The sequence below is a fragment of the Dipodomys ordii genome, unplaced genomic scaffold (assembly GCF_000151885.1).
Source record: "Dipodomys ordii isolate 6190 unplaced genomic scaffold, Dord_2.0 Scaffold109, whole genome shotgun sequence".
In the NCBI taxonomy this organism is placed as follows: domain Eukaryota; kingdom Metazoa; phylum Chordata; class Mammalia; order Rodentia; family Heteromyidae; genus Dipodomys; species Dipodomys ordii.
Genome location: NW_012267325.1, coordinates 1009715 through 1017235, shown reverse-complemented (window position 1 = coordinate 1017235; position 7521 = coordinate 1009715).

Sequence of the window (7521 nt, the reverse complement as noted above, 5' to 3'; positions counted from 1 at the left end):
GAAGGAAGGAAGGAAGGAAGGAAGGAAGGAAAGAAGGAAGGAAGGAAGAAGAAAAGAAAAAATGATGAGTCACACTTGTAATACCAGCTATGCTAGAAGCATAGATGGGAGAATCATGGTTCCTGGGCAAAAAAAAATGAGACTATCTGAAAAATAACTAAAGCAAAAAGGGCTAGGGGTTATAGCTCAAGTGGTTTAGTGCCTGCCTAACAAGAGGGAAGACCTGAGTTCAAGTCAAAGGAAGGAAGGAAAGAAGGAAGGGAGGGAGGGAAAGAAGAGGAGCAACAGTTAGATCTCATGGGCTCAGGTATAGTTCCTGTTTCCACTCTAGATCTTGGCACATTTGTATCAATACTTAATTTGTTCAGGCAAAACCAAGCTATTCATCATTTAGTAGCCTCAAATGATTAAATTTCTCTAAGGGGTATTAAGAAGCTGAGATGTAGCTAGGCACTGGAGCCCCATGCCTATAATCTTGGCTACTCATGAGGCTGAGATCTGAGAACTGAGGTTCAAAGCCAGCCCAGACAGGAAAGTCCGTGGGCAGGGAAGTCTCTCTCTCAGTGAGACTCTTATCTCCAAATTAGCCACCAGAAAACTGGGTATAGAACTGTGACTCCAAGTAGTAGAATGCTAGACTTGAGCAAAAGAGCTCAGGGACAACACCCAGGCCCTGAGTTCAGGCCCCATGACTGATGGAAAGCAGGAAGGAAGAAAGGAAGGAAGGAAAGGAGGGAGAGAAAGAAAGGAAAAGAAACTGAGATTTAAGGGCTGGGAAGGTGGCTCAGTGGTAGAGCGCTTGCCTTGCATGCATGAGGCTCTCAGCACCACATAAGCAAAAGAAAAAAGCCAGAAGTGGCACTGTGGCTCAAGTGGTAGAGCGCTAGCCTTGAGCTGAAGAGCTGAGGGACAGCGCACAGGCCCAGAGTTCAGGCCCCACGACTGGACCCCCCCCCAAAAAAAGGAAAGAAACTGAGATTTAAGCACTGGTTCTTCTGTATTACTTTTATTTTCCTTTTTCTTCTCTGGAACTTGCTGAGAGCTATCCAAAGGGCTGTTCTTTCCTGTGATAGTAAAACTCAGTTTCAACACCCAGGAAGCAAAGGACTCTCCTCTGAGGGTATGTAGAGGGACTGAAGTTGGTACAACCAGACTAGTGGGGACAAACAAGGGAAAGCTAGTCCGTGAGAGCAAACCACATACCACCATTGTTGACTTGTATCCATCTTCTGGTAACTTGGCAGAACTTAGGACCCAGAAATTTCATCCTACCTTTTCCTTTTCTCTTCCTTCCAACTCCACCTTTACTTAGCCAAACTCACTTCCCTTCTGTATAAATCTGTTTTGTATTGCTGTAACAAAATGCCCGAAGCAGGGTATTTTATAAAGAAAAGAGATTTATTTAGCTCACAGTGCTGTCATCTGCTCAGCCCTAGTAAGGTCTCCTTTGGCTGTGTTATAATACAGTAGATGGCATCACGACAGGAATGTGAGGAAGGAGACATCACATGACAAGATGGGAGCCCACAGAGATTTGAATGCCAGACTTATTCTTTTTATAACAACTCCCTCTTGCAGGAATTAACCAGAAGCCCATGAAAGCTGAGGGTGTGTCCCCATGACCTAACTGTCTTGTGTGAGGTCTCACCTCTTAAAGTTTCTGCCATCACCCCACATGGCCACACTGGGGAACAAAGGCTCCAATTGTGTGTGAATGTGTGTGTGTGTGTGTGTGTGTGTGTGTGTGTGCTGGTGTAGAGCTAAACTCAGGGTCATATACTTTTACTTGGTTTCCTGGCTCATGGCTGGTGCTCTACCATTGAACCATACATCCAACCTAGCCTTTTTGCTGGTTATTTTAGAGATAGACTCTCAAAGACTTTTCTGCCCTTTCTGGCTACAAACTATAATCCTCTGGTTCCTAAGTAGCAAGGAGCCTGGCAATAGTTCTGTTTTTATGTTCTGCATTATCTTTGTGACTCCTGCAGCAAACCTGGTGAGTAAAGTCCAATGGTTCTTTTAAGAAAGACCAAAACTCTTCAAATACAGATTGTAATATCACCAGGTCACTCTGTGGATGCTAATTAAATCCTTTCAGAATTATAATAGTGTTTTAGAACATTGTCATCTGGCCCAGAAAAGACAACTTACATATTTGGTGTTGCCTCTGCAATGTCATTTGGCAACATTACTATTTATCTAACAACAAGCATGAATCACATTAGAGAAGGACATGTGGGAAGAGCGTGCACGCACACACACACACACACACACACACACACACACACACACACACACACACACACACACGAAATAATCAAATAAGGGAAAACTCAACCCCAGAATCTTTCCCTTCCTCAAATGATCTTGTGAAAACAGAATGGGAAAGAGGGGAGATGGAAAATAAAAGAGGGGAAAGAAGAAAAGGAGGGGAAGGGAGGGGAAGAAGAGAGGAGAGGGGGGAGAGAAGAGAAGGAAGGGAAGGGAAGGGAAAAAAAAGGGAAAGGAAGGGACAAAAGTGACTCATTTGCTTGTTCCTTCCTATTTCTCGTTTGGTTTTCTGAAAAGGAATTTTGGTGCGTGACTATGGTATATTTTCCACCAGCAGAAATCTGTGGGATAATTCTTTCATTAGTGTAAAGGATTTGAGGGCTGGGAAGGTGGCTCAGTGGTAGAGTGCTTGCCTTGCATGCATGAGGCCCTGGGTTCGATTCCTCAGCACCACATAAGCAAAAAGAAAAAAGCCAGAAGTGGCGCTGTGGCTCAAGTGGTACAGCGCTGGCCTTGAGCTGAAGAGCTGAGGGACAGCGCCCAGGCCCTGAGTTCAGGCCCCACAACCCCCCCCTGCAAAAAAAAAGGATTTGATTTGCCAGCTTGTTTTTGGGGTTCAGTTGTGGGGCCTGAACTCTGGGCCTGGGCACTGTCCCTCAGCTCTTCAGCTCAAGGCCAGTGCTCTACCACTTGAGCCACAGGGCCACTTCCGGCTCTTTTTCATTTTGCTTATGTGGTACTAGAGGAATAGAACCCAGGGCCTCATGCATGCAAGGCAAGTGCTCTACCACTGAGCCACCTTCCCAGCCCTGCCAGCTTGTTTTGAAGTCAGAACTTCATTACCTGTGGTGTCATGATACAGACAATTAGGATATTTTGGTGGATAAATGAAAAAAGGATTTCAGTTCAAAAAGCATTAACAGAAAGGGATGATCACACAATTTTAAAAAAGAGCTTTAAAAATGAATAACCAATTCAAATCAGGCTAAAGAGAATCCACTGCTTGTGCAATGCTACGTTCTCATTAGTAAGATTAAGAAGATGTCTGAGGCAGACATGATGCTTCCCTTAGTCTCTCATCATTTCTCTGTTTGCCTCTTAGAACAACCCGCCACTCTTATCTGACCATGTGTAGCAAGAAGTGGAGAATTAAGGCAGTCCACAACCTAGGTCCATGACATGCCAGATGGTACCTGTGTTTAACCTGCTCTTCAGGAAGAAGCAGTCATCTGACTCCATCCTATGACAAGGCCACAACTCCCAACATTTTCCTGGACAAAGACTAGTCTTACTTTATTCCCAGTTGGAAATGTGGAAGCAGAACTAGAGTAAAAGAGGTTGTAACAAGATTCCCAAAATACATACTTATTTTTAATTGGCAAAGACAAATATGGGGGCAAGATATGTGGTTGAAGGAGAGCACTGCTGTGCCAGAGAGTCTTTGTTTTTAAGATCCTGTTGGAGCTGGGCCCAGGTGGCTCACACATGTAATCCTAGCTACTTAGAAGGCTTAGATCTGAGGATCACAGTTCAAAGCCAGTCCAGGCAGGAAAATCTGTAAGACTCTTATTCCAATTAACCACCTAAAAACCTCTGGAGTTGTGGCTCAAAGTGGAAGAACACTAGCCTTGAGCAAAAAAGCTCAGGGACAGCACCTGGCCCTGAGTTCAAGCTCCACAACCAAAAAAAAAAGAGATCCTGTTGAGTTCCACTCACTGGGTTGTTCTGTTCCACTCATTTGTGGTCACAAAATGAGTAAAAAAGAAACTGTTGTGAAATTCAATGCAGTTTCTTTTCTTTTTCTTTTTTGTTTTTTTGGGTCTGGTCGTGGGGCCTGAACTCTGGGCCTGGGCACTGACCCTCAGCTCTTCAGCTCAAGGCTAGTGCTCTACCACTTGAGCCACAGCGCCACTTCCGGCTTTTTTCTTTTTGCTTATGTGGTGCTAAGGAATTGAACCCAGGGCCTCATGCATGCAAGGCAAGCGCTCTACCACTGAGCCACCTTCCCAGCCCCCTCAATGCAGTTTCTAAACACGTGCATGCACACACACTCACACACACATACACACACACACACACACACACACAGCCCAATAATCTCAGACAAATCTAGCCCCAACTTTACTTTTGACCTTGAAATGCAATTGCTCTTCACAACCAAATCATGAGTCAGAGCTGAGGAAGAGAACTCTCTCACTTCTCTGTGGGCTCAAATGAAGTTCTGATGCACAGAACCCAATAGCTGAGCTTCCCATCAGACGATGAGAATATGTTACCAGAAGTGGAGGGGTGGCTCAAGCAGCATGAGTATGTGACCACTCATCCATTCTTCCATGAAACTAGTAGTAGAACAGTTAGCCCACCCTAGTGAGCTTCAGGATCCCAGACCACAGCCACAGACCAAAGTCCCTGTTCTCAGAGAGATTAGATATCTGGAATCTCCATAAATCATTTCATAGAAAAAAAGATATGAACATGAACACCCCAACTACTGAAAAAATAATTCCATGTCTGCTGAGACCTGTGAGCCCTCTCTCTCTCTTTCTCTGCTGATTCATTTGTGCCATCCATCCTTCACATGGAACTCAGGCTCAAGATCTGTGGCCTCAGAATAAAAGAGTTCCATTCTGTGTGTTTGTACAATAAGTGGCCTTTGGAACTAAATGTCCTCTTTACAAATTAGAATAATGTACAAATGGGCCGAGAGCAGTTCTAATGTTATTGTTAGCCAGAGACCTCATACCTCACAAGGACAACAGGAAGAGCAAGTAGGAGCCTGAGGTTAGTGGAGATAAGGACTGCCTTTTTGTGACTTAGACCAGTGGGTTCTCAGTCTTGGATGGGTAGAAAAGGAGTCCCAGACCTCTGCGAGAAGGGACAAAGACAAGGCCTGAGGTGAGTCAGTAGAGAGGCAGTATACACTTGAAGCCACTGGAGCCTCCTTTATTTCCTGTGTATTCCACAAGAACGTGGGCCTTGATGTGTGTACTTGCCGTCACTCATTGACTCAACAATTATTGAGCACCTACTACATGCCATGTAATCTTCTAGGCTCAGAGAACATACACCAGTACTCACTGAAGGCCAGCATCTCTGTCATCACAGAGCCTGCATTACAGGAGGAAAACAATAAATAGAATTCATCCCACCAGGCCCATGTGAATGCAACCAATCCTGGATGGGGAACATCCAAGGGAAAAAAACTGGTATCTGAACCAAATGTGTACAGATTTTTTTCTTGTCATAATTCTCTAGACATCACACTGGCATTATACTAGATATTATGGGTAATATGGAGATAATTTAAGGAGTATGGGAGGATGTGGGTAGGTTATATAAAAACACTATGCCATTTAGATGAGAGATTTGTGCACAACCAGGCACTCTAGCATCTACAGAAAGTTTTGGAACCAATTCCTATGGATAACAAGGACGGAATTTATGCATCAATGTATTGTGTGTCAGAAAATAATCAGAACCATGGGCAGTGTCAAGGAGGGATCAGGGAGCCCAGGAAGGTCATATGGGGTGTATATCTTAAAAGCAAAAAGCAGGGCTAGGACATAGCTCAGTGGCAAAGCACTTGCCTAGCAAGTGCAATGTCCTGGATTCGGTCCCCAGCATCAAAACAGAAAAGACAAAAAAATACAGCTAAAAGAAAAGGTGCAGTCAAGGAAGTAGAACTAGGCTAGACATCACAAAAATCAAAAAGAATATGAAAAATACCCAGTGACTTGGAAGGTAACTCTGAGATTTTAATTAACTTGAGAATCTAACAAGAAATGACTAGGGGACCAGAAAATATTTTGAACTGTGACATGGCTGCATGTTTGCAGCCCCATTTTTGCCATTCCCATTCTCTCCACCATTTGTAGGATCTTGGTTCTGTGGACAGAGGGCACCTATTCATAAGGCTTTCCTGTGTATCCCTGGGCTGCAGCAGCTTGGGCCTGGTTTCATTTTCCACACTGCTTCAGCTTCTTCCTGGAATTTCTGGCTTTATCCAAAATTTGTTTTCTAGAAGATTGTCCTCCCTTTGATTGACCGAGTCACTACACGAGTACACTTGTAGGTCCCCAGACTATGTGTCTAAACACTTTAACGTAGTAACAACCTAATTAACTGTTAAACAAAACATGTTCTTTCTTACTAGATTGACTTGCATGCTTGGATGGCAACCTGAAAGACCAGTTTTGCATCTGAATCCCTGAGTCCTTGGCATTTAACACTTGAAGGAGGTGGAGTGGGAAAGCTAACTCCAGCATCACAGCAACTCGCTTCTCTCCCAGCTCCTGGCCCTGCCCTGTAACCATCACTGGCCCTACCTGCATCCACACCTTTGCCCTCCTTCCAAGGTCCAACCAAACCACTCAATACAGCCTCCTCCCAGCCAGACCTTCATGCTAAGGCATAGAGCAACAGCCCAATCCACCTCTGGGACAACACATCAAATGTAGATAGGCTCATCTACTCCCACAAATGATCTTAGAATCACTGAGGCAGGAAATCAAAAGCCCTAGATGCCTGAAATAGGGGAGAGGGTAAAGAGTTCAGGCTTTCTGGGACACCAGTGGCTCATACTTGTAATCCTAGCTACACAGGGGGCTGAGGTCTGAGGGTTGTGGTTAGAAGCCAGCTCAGGCAAGGAAATTCATGAAATTCTCTTCCCCAATTAACTACCAAAAGAGCTCGAAGTAAAGCTGTAGCTGAAGTGGTAGAGCACTAGCTTTGTGCAAAACAGCTCAGGGACAGCATTCAGGCCCTCAGCTCAAGCCTAGGACTGGCACAAAACAACAACAACGAAGAGTTTAGGCTCTGGGTGAGCATTTTTTTGGCTAGATGGATTCTTTCTGTAATCAGGAGGGATATGACTAGAAAAGGGTGTGAGTAGGACACAGGAAAGAATCTCTGTATTTTGCAGAGCTGCATCAAAAGTGACTAATTCACAGTATTTAAAAGTGGGTGCTGGTAGCACAGGCCTGTAGTTCTGGCTACTCAGGAGACTGTAATCTCAAGACCATGGTTCAAAGCCAGTCTGATCAGAAAAGTCCATGAGAATCTTACCTCTAATTAACCACCAAAAAGCCAGAAGTAGAGCTGTGGCTCAAATAGTAGAGCCTTAGCCTTGAGTACAAAAAGCTCAAGGACAGGCCCTAAGCCCCAAGTTCAGGCCCCAGGATGTCCACATAAAAACAAAACAATAAAAACCAAACAAAAAATATTTATCCAAAAGTGTAGCACTAGCCAGAT